The sequence below is a fragment of the Ranitomeya variabilis genome, chromosome 6 (assembly GCF_051348905.1).
Source record: "Ranitomeya variabilis isolate aRanVar5 chromosome 6, aRanVar5.hap1, whole genome shotgun sequence".
In the NCBI taxonomy this organism is placed as follows: domain Eukaryota; kingdom Metazoa; phylum Chordata; class Amphibia; order Anura; family Dendrobatidae; genus Ranitomeya; species Ranitomeya variabilis.
In genome coordinates this window covers 227,289,621-227,305,527 of record NC_135237.1, presented here as the reverse complement: position 1 = coordinate 227,305,527, position 15,907 = coordinate 227,289,621, and the positions used below count along the sequence as shown (strand labels likewise).

Sequence of the window (15,907 nt, the reverse complement as noted above, 5' to 3'; positions counted from 1 at the left end):
AACGATCATGTTTGTGGGAAAAAAAATCTTTTTTTATTTTCACGCCCGGGCATTATAAAGTTCTGTGAAGCAGTTGGGGGATAAGAGTGCTCACCACACATCTAGATAAGTTAACTTGTAGGGGGTTTCCACTGTTTAGGCACATCAGGGGCTTGCCAAACGCGACATGACATCCAATCTCAATTCCAGCTAATTTTAGCTTGAAAAAGTCAAATGGCACTCTTTCCCTTCTGAGCCCTGCTGTGCACCCAAACAGTGGTCCCCCCCCCACATATGGGGTATCGGCGTACTCAGGACAAATTGGACAACAACTTTTGAGGTCCCTTTGAATGAGTCAATGTACACTGGCGCTTGGCTAAATAGAGAGAAAGGGGAGGGGGGAAAAAGGGAAAACAGGTGCAGTAGCTCTAGTGGATGAGTGCCGGGAGTAGGCAGGAACCGCCAACTTCTAGCATGCCCCGGCCGGAAGGAATGCCGAAGCAAAGGCGGAATGTGGAAGGGGCGTGGCGAGTACTGTGACGTCACATGGCTAGTGGGTGGGCGCTTATGAGGATAAACCAATTCAAGGCGTTTCGAAGGATGCGATCCTTCTTCATCAGGGCTGGAGTTCCCCATGAGGCCCTCCCCTTATATAGCGGTTGTCCGCCCGCCTCCTTCAGAAAAAACCTGCCTACACACCTATTTAATGAGGCTAATGAGCAGTGAATTGGTTTGACTGCAGCGTGATTAGTGCACTAAATGGAACAAAAAGGTATAAATTGGAGCCTTCAGGAGAAACTAGCCCAAATACCTAATTAATAGAACTATTAGACGGTAAATTAATTTGAATGCCGCGTCCTTGGTGCAAGAGAGAAAAGCCTGGATTTGGAGCGCATAGAGCTGTGTGGAGATTAAGAATAAGGGGCATGCATAGATTAAGAGCTGCGTAATCTGATGGACTATGTGGTGTTTGTAATAAAGTGTACAAACGTTCAATGCCCCTGAACTGGATCAAGTGTGTATAAAGGGGAAAATGAGAAAATATGAAATGAATGGGTTAAAACTAAACAATTTTATTAATATAGTAAATTAAAATGTGTGTGTCTAAAAGGTCAGGTTACTTGAACCTGATCCAATAATACAACAAATGTAGTAATAAAAACCTACGGATTTTAATAAAAAACAAATTCTGCAATAAATATAACGTGATGGGGTTAAAACTATTAGGTCCTAGGCGGGATCACAACTGGATCCATAACCCAAATGCCGCTAGTACATAGATGGCTGGGTAACAATAACTTAGCTTAAAAAAAAAAAAAAAAAAAATTAAAATAATAAAGCGTATAACTCAATTTCATGATTGAGTCCTTTGGGGGCCAGGCTGTCCAGCATAAAAATCCATTTTGATTCAACCCTGGGGACATTGCTTTTAGAAAATCCCCACCCCTAGGGTTTTGCTGGACTGTTTGGATTCCACAAAAAAGGACACCTGCGCATCATTTATTATGCTTTTCTAAAAAGTGGCGGGATAAGGGGTGACCTTTGAAACCCTTCTGGATGTTGTCTAGGTGCTCTTTTATTCTGACCCTGAAGGGCCTTTTAGTTCGGCCCACATATATTTTATTACAAGGACACTGTAATATATAGATTACCCCTGTCGTTTCACAGGTTATGCTGTTTTTAATATGAAATTGCTTAGTGCCACTTGAATCTGTGAACGTAGTTTGGACCGACTTTCCAAAAGATGTACGTCTGCAGCACGAGAATCTGCCACATGGCCTAAATCCCAACTTATGGGGGTTTGCTGTTTTTACGGGTACCCCTGTCCTTGTGGCAGATGCTCGTGCTGCAGACGTACATCTTTTGGAAAGTCGGTCCAAACTACGTTCACAGATTCAAGTGGCACTAAGCAATTTCATATTAAAAACAGCATAACCTGTGAAACGACAGGGGTAATCTATTTATTACAGTGTCCTTGTAATAAAATATATGTAGGCCAAACTAAAAGGCCCTTAAAGGTCAGAATAAAAGAGCACCTAGACAACATCCAGAAGGGTTTCAAAGGTCACCCCTTACCCCACCACTTTTTAGAAAAGCATAATAAATCATGCGCAGGTGTCCTTTTATGTGGAATTTAAACAGTCCAGCAAAACCCTAGGGGTGGGGATTTTCTAAAAGCAATGTCCCCAGGTTTGAATCCAAATGGATTTTTATGCTGGACAGCCTGGCCCCCAAAGAACTCAATCATGAAATTGAGTTATACGCTTTTTAATTTAAAAAAAAAATAATAATAAGCTAAGTTATTGTTACCCAGCCATCTATGTACTAGCGGCATTTGGGTTATGGATCCAGTTGGGATCCCGTCTAGGACCTAATAGTTTTAACCCCATCACGTTATATTTATTGTAGAATTTGCTTTTTATTAAAATCTGTAGGTTTTTATTACTACATTTGTTGTATTATTGGATCAGGTTCAAGTAACCTGACCTTTTAGACACACACTCATTTTAATGTACTATATTAATAAAATTGTTTAGTTTTAACCCATTCATTTCATATTTTCATATTTTCTCATTTTCCCCTTTATACACACTTGATCCAGTTTAGGGGCATTGAACTTTTATATACTTTATTACAAACACCACATAGCCCATCAGATTATGCTGCTCTTAATCTGTTGGGGTCGTCACGACAATAACCCTCATTCACCAGTCATTCCAAATTAAAGTGTGTGCAGAGCATCTGGTACCGGGTAAGAATGAGTCAGACAAATAGCTGGTTCAATCTCAGTTGATGCCCGTGCGTCCACAAGTGTCAGCAGCGATTACAGCAACTGGCTTTATTTTCAGATACACAGTACTATATTGTGTTAGAGAAAGGAATGCATTAGGCGGGGTTTAAGCTAGCATCCAGTCTTTCTGATTTGTCCTGACGTCTCCTGGTGGATTCTCCTTTTCTTCTCATTCCTTAAGTTTCGATTTCAGAAGAAATGATACTTGACTCTTCAGAAACTAAAGTAAAGCAAAAAATAAACACTAGCAGCCATTTTAAATGCAATTACATTAACATCTGCAAGCAAGGGAAAAATCTTATTGTTTCACAGTATAAGATATATAAAAGTACAAAAAGTATATAAAGAAAATATATTTTCACCTTGACAATCCCCCCTAAACACTAAGTTTTTTTCCCTTAAGAAAGATCCTTCGAGACTGTCCATGTGATGGGAAAAGGGGAGGTGGATTTCTTCATCCAGACACCTCAGAAACTCTCCCCTAGCGAGAGGCCTCCAAGCAACTGAACCCTTCACTAACCTCACATGGAGTTCTCCCACTGTCCCTAAACTAAATCTCATTTGAGAATGGGGGGTTTTGTCTACTCTCTTGAGGGGGACATACTTAGGGATCTCCCCTGGATCAGTACCATTGTACTCTGGTGGGTCTACTTCTTCATTGAGGAAGGTGCCAGTCGGAATTGCTTTGGCAATAACCTTTTTATACAAGGGAATAACACAATAGAGAATTATTGATCCAATTATAAGGAGGGCAATCAGTACCAGACAAGCTTGTTGAAGGAATCCCTTGAGCCCACCCAACCAACCGGAAAAGAAAGATGTGTCCACTCCAGCATGACACGTCGTCTTATTGTCCTAATTTGTTCAACTTCTTTAGGAACTTTCAGGAGATCTTTTGGATCTACATTTCGCCATTCAGGTCTGGCTGTCTATATTTCGTCTCGTAAGTCTTTGGTCATACCGTCAATGAATGTATTTACCAATACTCTAACATCAAGTGGGTTTATGGGACTGTACCCCATGTCTTCCCATTTCAGCTGCAACCGTCCAAAGTATAGCTCTACACTCTCTCCTTTTGTCACATCTGTAAAAAGTCTTAATTTGCGTCCTAGTACGTCACCTGTTTTTGTGTTTACCAACTCTCTAGGTCTGCCTAGGTGCACTTATACACCCATCATATGGTCATTATTTGTCTGTAAAATGAGAAAGGTTGGTTCTCAGGGTCAGCCAATTGTTTTTGCATAGCTAGCTAGTCAGAGGGCCTCCAGGGATAATACTCCTGTATCTGTCTTACCCTACCTGATGTGGTTGGTTCTCTGGTGGTGGGGGTGACATGACATGCTGGTCTACAGCTCCTTCCCAAAAGGATTACTGTCAGCCTACTCCCAAAAGTTAATGTCCCCACTATCCACCAACCACAATCCTGTGTCAGCTTCTTATGTCACTACATGTGATCTTGTCTGGACAGGATTCAGTGTAATTCTCTTAGGTCGGGTTGCAGCACGGGTCATACAAGTGTTAGGGCCCAATTCCTCAACTATACTCTAAAAGGCATCTTGGCCAAAATTGACAAATCTCTGTTCACTGTAATATATGTAATTGATCCATTCAACATTTTTATTAATCTGCACCTGCGGGATTAGAGAAGCAAAGCCGGCATAAATCTGGTTCTGGGCTTTAAACTGGTCAGGCACCCCCCTTGGCACTCCAATGGCATCAATATATACTAGTGGATCTTCTTCATAACTCATGTGGAGCTGATCGAGACTTCTCCTCTTTCTGGTAGGTTCATCAGGTACCTCTGGATCCCAAGGTAAAATCTTGAACTGCATAGCTAGTTTAACAAGGTTGCATTGGCCTGTCCAGGCATTAGGCAACCTAGGACGGAGCTTACCATCTCCACATAACCAATAAATATCGTACATATATTGTGTATGTTTAATTAGCAAGTCAGTATCTAGAGAACTGTTCTCCCTGCAGAAACCTGTCTCGAAGATCCCTACTGGTGTACCTGTGGTGTCGTGGGAATTATAGCAGGTGTAATTGTCATCTAATAAGGTTACTTCTCCTGGGACCTTTAGTTTGGTTTTCTCATGAATTAGTGGGATGTAATCTGGGCAATCAGTGGGCTTCAGACCTTTCAACAGATTCATGACACAGGCAGTGGTGTTGTCATCAGGAAAAAGCAATGCATGTGTGTAGAGGTGTGTATTCGCAGCAGCACAAGCAATACATCCTACAGAGATATTTTGGACTCTTACATTGTATCTCACCCATTCTAACCATAGGTTTTTCCTTGGGGCTGTTTGTGTTTCTATGGAGAAAACTTCTTGCCAACTGAGACCTGGAATGGGGATTACTTCATTAACTACATTTTGCAAACGCTCACCTGGGCCTGTCTTAGCTGTACTGGTAACAGGGGCCTTGGTTGGTCTGAAGCTAATATCCTGGAGCTGTATATGGCCTAAATTCCCATGGTATCCACTATTAAATACATAATTAAAATGCCTTCCCAGTACAAATGTCTGCAGGTCAGCAGATTGGGGGCTCTCAAGATTTAGGAGGAGGGGGTGACAGTTTCTACCCCATTTACAGCCCCTAAGTGGTTGCAGAAGGGCTGTTAAATGCATTCTCTCATGAAGACTCCTACCCGTCCCATCCTTAGGGAACATGGCTTCGCTAGGTTTATATCCCCAATCATCCCCTGTATTCCAGGCAGCATCTGTCCAATAATAACAATTATTGTTGTCATTTCTGGTAACACATATATAAAACTGGATGATTCCCTCTACCACCCGTTGAGTCTCGAGGCACTTGACTACATTACAGAAATCAAATCGCCAGATATTTACCGGGGCTGTTAGGTTTACCCAGAGAATAGTGGGACCAGGATTCTCATTTACAATAGGGGCCGAAGAGGTAGGGGCAAGGATGGCTCCCAGCCCCAGGACCAAAAACAACAGCAACATTTCCCTTCAGTCACTACTGTGACTAAACACTGGTTCGGTCTCTTTTACAGTGTGAGGCGTGGATCCAGGTGCTCTTTCCTTCAAGTTTTACTGCAGTGGGAGTAACCAGGATCACCGTGTGGGGTCCTTCAAATCTTGGCTGGAGACAATCTCTGCGCACAAACTTTTTCACATACACCAGGTCTCCTGGCACAAAAGGATAGTGTCCAGGAACCTTGTCTGTGTCTGGAAGAGAACTGAAAACAGTTAAATGCACTTTAGCAAGGTGTCCATGTAAGGCCTGCACATAGCTAGTCAAGTCCTGGTACTTGAGTTGCAACTGTTGTGGAAAGAAACATTCAAGATTGGGGCTCCCGCCAAACAGAATCTCATACGGTGACAGTCCTGTCTTCCTGTTTGGGGTATATCTTACTGAAAACAAAGCTAGAGGAAGGCAGGCATTCTGTCCATGGTTTACCAGTCTCTGCCATTGCCTTCTGGATTTTAAGCTTAAGAGTTCCATTTAGTCTCTCCACTCTTCCACTGCTCTGCGGATGGTATGGAGTATGTAATGCTTGACTTACCCCCAGTGCTGCCATTACCTCTGACATGATCTCTCCAGTAAAATGGGAACCCTGATCTCTTTCAATGACTTCAGGTACTCCATACCTGCATATGATCTCAGCCATCAGTTTCTTCACTGTTGTCTTAGCCGTAGTTTTGGCAACTGGGTAGGCTTCTGGCCAACCTGAAAATAAATCAATGCAGACCAACACATACTCATACGTCCCTACCCTAGGCAACTGAATATAATCAATCTGCAGTCTCTGGAATGGGTAAAGGGGCCAGGGAGTGTGTTTGGATGGAGTTTTCACTGTCCTACCCTGATTATGTGTGGCACATATCATGCAGCTCTGTACCTGCCTTTCTGCGCAGGTAGAAAACCCGGGGGCAATCCATTGTTTCTGTAGGGTGTCACACCTGGCCGTCTTCGAGTGGTGTACATTCTCGTGCAGAACCTGTGCCATCATTGGGTACAGTACCTGTGGTAGGCAGACCTTTTCACCCTTCCCCCATAACCCAGTGACGGTATCAGAGCAAGCCCCTATCTTTTGCCACCTATTTTTCTCCTCCTTACTTGCCTGTTCTTGTAACCGGGCTAAGATGTCTTTCAACACAAGTGGAGATGGTGGGGTGTCTAGGTGATGTACTTTAGAGGCTACAGGAGTGCTTGCTGCTTTCTTGGCAGCCTGGTCTGCCAGTGCGTTACCCTTCGTCCGTCCATCAGTGCCTTTAGTATGTGCCTTTACCTTTATGATGCCTGCTTGGGTGGGAAGCTGTCGTGCATTCATAAGTTGCTGGACTGCCTCAGCATGTTTAATGGGGTGGCCATTTGCTGTCAGAAAAGCCCTGGCTCTCCAGATAGGCCCATAATCGTGTGCAATGCCAAAAGCATACCTGGAATCAGTGTAGATATTTACAGTCTTACCTTCTGCTAGTTTGCACACTCCTGTGAGTGCCTTGAGCTCTGCTTCTTGTGCAGACATATGAGCTGGCATTGACTCTGCCTTGATTACCTCATGCTCTGAAACCACAGCATATCTGGTACAGAAGCGTCCTTGGTCATCTTGGTGACGGGATCCATCTACAAAAAGCTCAAAATCAGCATTAGAATGGGCACACTAGAGACCATAGGGAGACCAGCCGTTTCCTGAGACATCAATTCTAGACAATCATGTGGTTTGGAAACTTGATCTTGTTCCTCTGGATCCATTCTAGAAAGAAAAAGAGTGTCCTTTTCATGTCACCTACTCCTCCCCCCTTTGGATCCATAGGAACTAGGAGAAGAGTAGTGGGGTTTAGGACAGTGCACCTTTTCAAAGTCACATTAGTAGGCATGAGAATGGCACACTGAAGTCGCAGCTGTCCAGCCATGGACATGTGGCTAGGTTGTACTTGGTTAAGGATCTATGGACATCATGTGGGGTGGCCATAGCTTCTCCTGGCTGCAAGGGGCCATAAACGGCAAGGTAGGCCTAACACTCGGGCTATGACTGGGCCCCCCTTTTTGGCTATCTGTTGGGCCAAACCACCTCTATGTGACAGGGTAGAGTTGACTGGGTTCACTATGGCTCCTACCTGGTGGGTAATTATGTCCCCATACCCCACTGAAAAGAACCTGGGAGCCCTGAGGTGTGATGTAGTAGCGTGAATGACAGGGGAACCAAACTTCAGGTTCTTGGAGAGTCTGGCTTTGTAGGTGTGAGGGTTTCACGGGAAGATGAGGTCTAGGGGCCTTTCCGAGCTGGGGGGTCTGCCATCTACACCGATTAAAGCAAGCTCTTGGTCTGAGAATTGACATGACGGGGCTTGAGAGGGAGTGAGATTCCCATACAGGGTTAAAGGCATATTGGAATATGAGACTGGACTTGTGTGTAAGGTGGGGGGAGGGCAGGGGCTGAACTCTGTTACATGGGCCACTGATAAAGAACGGAGCTGTGTCCTTGCAGCTGCGGTACGGTTGGGCTAGAGAGCGAGTAAGAATCGCTGCTGATGCAGAATGGGCTTTTTGTTACAATGAGAATCCCAGATCTTTAAATACTACCATAAAACGCCCATAGAACTTCTCGGCAGTCCAGGATATATTGGTGCCTTGGCTTCAAGGGGCATAGGGCTTACAGTCGGGAGTAGAGGCTTAGTTTCCTAGGGAGGGACCATATTATCCAACAGGGAGCCCTCCTGTTTCAGATTATTATTTTTAATTGTCTTTCTAACACATTACCCTCAATCACTTTCTCAATTCCTTCCTGCACCACAAAACATCCAGTTTTTTGTCATAGTAATAGACAACTTTCATTTTTTCAACGTGACAAAAACAATCAGAATTCACTTCCTCTGTTGATCCTCAATTTGCTATATATCAACCACTCAACTTGAAGCAGGTGAATCTTTTACCAATCTTTCAATTACACTGATAACCAAATAATCACTTACAAATTTCCTTCTAAAACTAGACACTAGATTTCACTTTCAATTTTCCAGATTATAAGATTTCTTTGTACTTCAAAACAATATTGTCGCCTTAAACAAAACACAGATCTACCAGCGCGTATTACACCAAGAAAATACAGAGAAACTCAAGAGCGCAGCCACATGCTGCCCCCCTTCCTCTGACACGCAGCACAGATAAGGAGAAGAGAGGAGAAATCTCAAACAAGTCGCGCAGCGGTCCGCTCCCTCCTCCCATCTGCTACACAGCACTGATAAGAGCTCAGTATCTTCTACACAGAAACGGAATACAGCAGTTCTCAGACTTAATTTTTTCGAAACCTTCCTCTGATCCTCCCTCTCCATTAACCTCTTTCTATCCTTCGTTCTTCAAACCTCGCGCAACTCGCAGATGAGCTTGCGCTTGTTCTCACAATCCTTTATCCTTCAACATGCCTCTTTTGTTCTCTGAGATTGTGCCATGTAGGCGGCTGCAATCTCCCTGACTAGGGCAATCCTACATACTTATACAATCTCTCAACATTCTTGACTGCCTTCTTGCCCTCCCGTGACTCTACTATTGTCTTGACTTCCACGGCATCCTCATCTAACTTGTGGGGCACAGACTTCTTATGCTTTAAGAGACACAACATGACTCACAGAATACTATGTCCTCCTGCAGTAGGCCACTAACAGCGATATCAACACTGTGTCCTATACCACGGAACTTCGCATTCAACGTACTAGGAAAAGAGCCTCGCGCTCAATATTTCCTGTCCTTAACCTGAACAACAGTTATTAACAGACTATCCTGTCACGATATTCCAAACCGTCGGGAGGCGGTCTCCTAGTGAGAGCCCTCCACAGAAATACAGGTGGTCCCCCTCTTGGGATGTCTTAAATTACCTAGTTGGTACAATATCACAGAGGCTGCGTCTCCTAATCCTTTCTCTAAGCCGCCCCACAATCTACAACTTGCTCAATCTTTCACTCCACTTCACTACTAGACAATAGTCACGGGTAGGGTGGATGAACGGAGTACAATGACCGGTGGAGGAGGTGTGGTGTACACGAGGACGCGCAGGATGCGACGTCTCTCAGTTGCTGGTTCAGAGCGTGGCACAGGATCGCGCTCGGTCTCACCACTCGACCGGTCACCCCTCAGACCCAAGGAGACCACAGACAAACCAATAATGGCTGATACACTAGCAAGTGTCACACATACAAAGTATATGATCGCCACTTACCGTGTTTGGAGGGTGATCAGTCCTCGAGGTCAGCCACTACGGGTGTCATCCACAGACATCCAGGGATGGGTCCAGGGGGTCTCGGATCGCTGTCTACGCCCCACGTTGGTCGCGCCAAATTGTTGGGGTCGTCACGACAATAACCCTCATTCACCAGTCATTCCAAATTAAAGTGTGTGCAGAGCATCTGGTACCGGGTAAGAATGAGTCAGACAAATAGCTGGTTCAATCTCAGTTGATGCCCCTGCGTCCACAAGTGTCAGCAGCGATTACAGCAACTGGCTTTATTTTCAGATACACAGTACTATATCGTGTTAGAGAAAGGAATGCATTAGGCGGGGTTTAAGCTAGCATCCAGTCTTTCTGATTTGTCCTGACGTCTCCTGGTGGATTCTCCTTTTCTTCTCATTCCTTAAGTTTCGATTTCAGAAGAAATGATACTTGACTCTTCAGAAACTAAAGTAAAGCAAAAAATAAACACTAGCAGCCATTTTAAATGCAATTACATTAACATCTGCAAGCAAGGGAAAAATCTTATTGTTTCACAGTATAAAATATATAAAAGTACAAAAAGTATATAAAGAAAATATATTTTCACCTTGACAAATCTATGCATGCCCCTTATTCTTAATCTCCACACAGCTCTATGCGCTCCAAATCCAGGCTTTTCTCTCTTGCACCAAGCACGCTGCATTCAAATTAATTTACCGTCTAATAGTCCCATTAATTAGGTATTTGGGCTAGTTTCTCCTGAAGGCTCCAATTTATAACTTTTTTTCCATTTAGTGCACTAATCACGCTTGCAGTCAAACCAATTCACCACTCATTAGCCTCATTAACTAAGTAAGTAGGCAGTTTTTTTTCTGAAGGAGGCGGGCGGACAACCGCTATATAAGGGGAGGGCTCCATGGGGAACTCCAGCCCTGACAAAGAAGGATCGCATCCTTCGAAACGCGTTGGATTGGTTTATCCTCATACGCGCCCGCCCACTAGCCGTGTGACGTCACAGTACTCGCCACGCCCCTTCCGCATTCCGCCTTCGCTTCGGCTTTGCTTCCGGCCGGGGCACGCTAGAAGTTGGCGGTTCCTGCCTACTCCCGGCACTCATCCACTAGAGCTACTTTGTGAGAACTGAAGCGCAACCTCCATCTCACGATCCTGCAATACGAAGCTGGTCACCCAGCATTGGGAGGATTCACGCACGCAAGTCAGCTTTATTCCAGGATCTAGTAAGTGCACGTGTACTTATTTAATGACTTTTTCTATACATTATGCATCGCCCTTATGCCTAAACTCCGAGTGCAATTGTAGGAACATATAATAGCGCAGGTGATATACTATTGTTTCGCTAACTTTTGAGGTCCATTTTCTCCTTTTACCTTTGGGAAAATAAAAAAAAGTTGCCGAAAGATAATTTTTGTGACTAAAAAGTAAAATGTTCAATTTTTTCCTTCCACGTTGCTTCTGCTCCTGTGAAACACCTGAAACGTTAATAAACTTCTTGAATGTGGTTTTGAGTACCTTGAGGGGTGCAGTTTTAGAATGGTGTCACTTCTGAGTATTGTCTGCCATATTGACGTGACTGCAAATGTGAGGTGGTCTCTAAAAAATATGGTTTTGTAAATTGGTTGTAAAAATGAGAATTCACTGGTTAACTTTTAACCCTTATAACTTCCTAACGAAAAAAAAACGTTGTTTCCAAAACTGTGGGATATAAAGTAGACATGTGGGAAATGTTATTTCATAACTATTTTGTGTGACATACTGTTTTAAAGGGCATAAAAATTCAAAGTTTGAAAATTGCAAAATTTTCAAAATTTTCCCCAAATTTCCATTTTTTACACAAATAAATGTAAGTTATATTGAAGAAATTTTACCACTAACATGAAGTACAATATGTCACGAGAAAATAATCTCAATCACTTGGATCCATTGAAGTGTTCCAGAGTTATAATCTCATAAAGGAACAGTGGTCAGAATTGTAGAAATTGGCCCTGTCATTAACGTGTAATACACCCTTTGGGGTAAAGAGGTTAAGAGGATGGTTTAGGGGCAGGACAACGTATAGTAAAATTCACTGATTGGGGGTGGGGAGCGTTTGAGTATGTGGCTGCTTTTTTGTCCCAGTCTGGCCCTAGGCAGCATTTTTCAGCTGACAGGTTCCCTCAACATATTCTTGCCATAACCAATTTTCCATCAACATATAAGGGCTTGTTTCGAATCATTTTAAAATATGATGTACACAACATACTAACAAAATCAAAGTTCTGTGAATTAATAAAAAAAACTCTACAATGTTATGTTTTTTTTAGTGGGGGTTTTGTTTTCATGACATTCAGTATATGGTAAGAAATAACCCAGTAACATGGTTTTTCAGGTCAGCATGATTATGGTGATGCCAAACTTGTACAGTTTTTTCAATTATATACATATTTTAGTAGTTAGAAATAACATTCTGAACATTGTAAAAAGAAAATGTGATATTTCACCATTTTTAGAAGTCAATTTTAATAAATGTTATTTACTTTTTTTTTTAGATTCGCTATCATTTTCTTTTTCTAATGGTGCTCTGTCAGTTGCAGCACAATGTGAAAATATTTATGGCCTGCCACATGACACAGTAGTTGCTATGTGGAGCAGAGGTCACTTTTTGAACTTTCTCAATTCAGGTCTACAAAACTCATTACACTAGAGATCATTGTTCTGGGTCTCAGACTTACATTGAGAGAGTAACTGCCTCTGTACATAGTGTAACTCCGTGTTACAGAAAGGCTATGTGCACACGTTGATTTTGATGCGTTTACGCAGCGTTTGTGGACATGTGGAATTGCATCAAATCCGCAGTGTAGTGCACCACCAGTGTTAGTCAATGGGGAATTGAGAGTTGGTGTGCACATGCTGCGGAAAAATCTGCGCGGATTTGCAATGTTTTATTTTCTGCAGCATGTCAATTCTTTTTGCAGATCTGCAGCGTTTCTGCACTCATTGACTACCATTGAGTCAGGCAAATCTACAGGTTTAAAAAGATCTGTGGTTTTGCTGTGGAGTTGCATGCAAGAAACACTGCAGATCGGGATGAGGAAGAGTGTGTGGGTGGAGACTGTGCGGTGAATATGTGCGGGTGTGTGTGTATGGGTGTGTGTATGGGTGTGTGTTTGGGTGTGTGTGAGTGCGGGTGTCTGCGGGGCTGTGTGTGTGTCTGTATGTAGGCAGGCATTGTCCGATGGGACTACTAGTGCCATCCGGCTATGCCTGCTACAGTGACAGCTAGGCGATGATGGGATAGTAGTCCATCATCCGGCTACTGTGTTCCATTGTAAAAAAAAACAAAAAGACAAAACATACACACATACAGTACATACTCGCCATACAGCTAATCCCCGACGCTCTCGATCACCTGTAAAAAAAAAAAAAAATGAAATAATAAACCAACAGTATACTCCCTGTTTCGATGTATTCCATTTAATAATGAGTGTTCCACAACGATCTCCCGTGTAGAGCTGTCACATCGTCAGATGTGACCGCTCTCAAGGGGCCTCCGGTGATACAATGACGGCAGGTATCCTCCCGCAGTGGATCACTCTACCATCAGAGGTCAATGGAGTGCATGAAAATTCTCACACAGCAGTGCCGTAAAGTGAGAGCATGAACTCCAGTGAACCCTCAGTGATAACACTGCAGGAGCCATTATCTCCTGTCAGTGTGTCACTGGAGACTGTTTCCTGATGTGACAGCTCTATAGGGGAGATCATCGTGGGACACTCGTTATTAAATGGATTACGTCGGAACGGAATATTTGTGTTGGTTTATTATTTTATTTTTTTGCAGGTGAGAAAGGGCGTCGCAGGAATTAAATGTATAATAATGATGGGAAACTGTGGTGTTTTATTACATTAAAATATTTTATTCTGGCTGTGTGTTTATTTAACCCTTTACCAACTATAGGATTAGTGACGGAGAGGTGTCTTATTAACACCTATCCATTACTAAGCTGGCTTGATGTCACCTTACAATACAAAGGTGATATCAACCCCCAACTCTTACCCCATATGCCACTGCTACAGGGCAGTGGGAAGAGTGAGGCTAAGTGCCGGAATTGGCGCATTTTAGAGATGTAGCCGGGGGGCAATATCCATGGCCCCGTCCTAGGTTATTATTATCAGCCTGCAGCTGTATATTTAGCCTTTTCTGGCTATTATAGGGGAACCACATGTAGTTTTTTTGGGGGTCCCCCTATTTTAACCCCTTACTGACGTCAGACGGAATAGTACGTCCGACATCAGTACCCCCGCTTTGAGCCCAGCTCAAAGCTTCGACATGTCTGCTGTTTTGCACAGCTGACATGTGCCTGCAATAGTCGCGGTTGAAATCGCAATCCACTCCCACCTATTAACCAGTTAAGTTGCGCTGTCAAACTCTGACAGCGGCATTTAACAAGCGCTTCCAGCCATTGGGCTGGAAATGCGAGCACCACTGACGCCCATCATGTGATAGGGGGTCAGCGGCGCATCGGCATGTCAGCCAGAGGTCTCCTGAAGACCTGTATGGTTGTTGACGCCAGATTCTTGTGAGCGCCACCCTGTGGTCGACATTAATAGCAATGCTGTAATTCAGCTACATAGGGGCTGAGCATCGCCCCTGTGTAGCAGAGCTGATCAGGCTATTGGAGGCTATGGCAAAAGTAAAAAAAAAAGTTTTTAAGAATGTAAAAAAAATATAAAAGTTCAAATTGCCCCCCTTTCGCCCCATTCAAAATAAAACAATAATAAAAAAAAAACTACACAAATTTGGTATCGCCCGATCTATCAATAAAAAAAAAGCATTAACCTGATCGCTCAACGGTGAGGCGAGAAAAAAATTCAAAATGCCAGAATTATGTTTTTTTTTGTCGCTGCAACATTGCATTAAAATGCAATAACGGGCGATCAAAAGAACGCATCTGCACCGAAATGGCATCATTAAAAATTTCAGCTCGGCTCACAAAAAATAAGCCCTCTCCCAACCCAAGATCACGAAAAATGGAGGTGCTAAAGTTATTGGAAAATTACACAATTTTTTTTTTAAGCAAAGTTTGGAAAAAAATTTTACCACCTAGAAAAAAATTACCTAGATATGTTTGGTGTCTATGGACTCGTAATGACCTGGAGAATCAGGTCAGGCAGGTCAGTTTTAGCATTTAGTGAAATGGTAAAACCAGTGGTGTTGTTCAAAAGTACAAGTCGTCCCACAAAAAATAAGCCCTCACGTGGCCATATTGACGGAAAAATAAAAAAGTTATGGCTCTGGGAAAGAGGGGAGTAAAAAACGAAAATGCAAAACTGAAAAAAGCTGCGGGGGGGGGTAAGGGGTTAATAGCCAGTAAAGGATAATTTTTCAGCTGCAGGCTGATATTCATAGCCTGGGAAGATCCATGGGTATTAACCCTTTCCTAGGCTATAAACATCGGTCCCCAGTCATTGGCTTTTTTTTCCAAATTTTTTTTTAATTAAACAGATATTGCGTTTACGGCCAGGGTCACACTTGCAAGAAACTCTTGCACCTCAATACCCGACCGCCGGCACTCGAGACCAGAGTGTGCAGCTGCATGTATTTCTATGCAGCTGAACGCTCCAGTCCGAGTGCCGGCAGCAGTGTCAGGCACTGAGGTGTGAGTTTCTCGCAAGTGTGATTCCGGCCTAACGCAGATTTTGTGTGTGTGTCTTTATGTAACTGTTTAAGTACCATTTTATTATGTTTATTACTAAACATCAGCTTGGTATTATCTGTCTATCTATAGATCTATCTACCTGTGTGTGTAAACATTATTCTTCAATGGAGCATGTACATGAAGAGGTTGGACAAGAAATGAAATCACAATTCTTTTTTTTTTTTGTAAAATAATATATCTTTATTTAGCTTACAAAAACGCATACAAATCTTCATGAAAATCCGCATTAAAAATGCATGGATTTTTA

The 15,907-nt window shown here is 43.0% G+C and overlaps 1 protein-coding gene across 1 annotated transcript in view; it reads left to right on the top strand.

Annotated features, from left to right (window-relative positions):
- TRIO (trio Rho guanine nucleotide exchange factor) overlaps positions 1–15,907 on the top strand; it is a 3,555,343-nt gene that overhangs the window by 342,785 nt on the left and 3,196,651 nt on the right.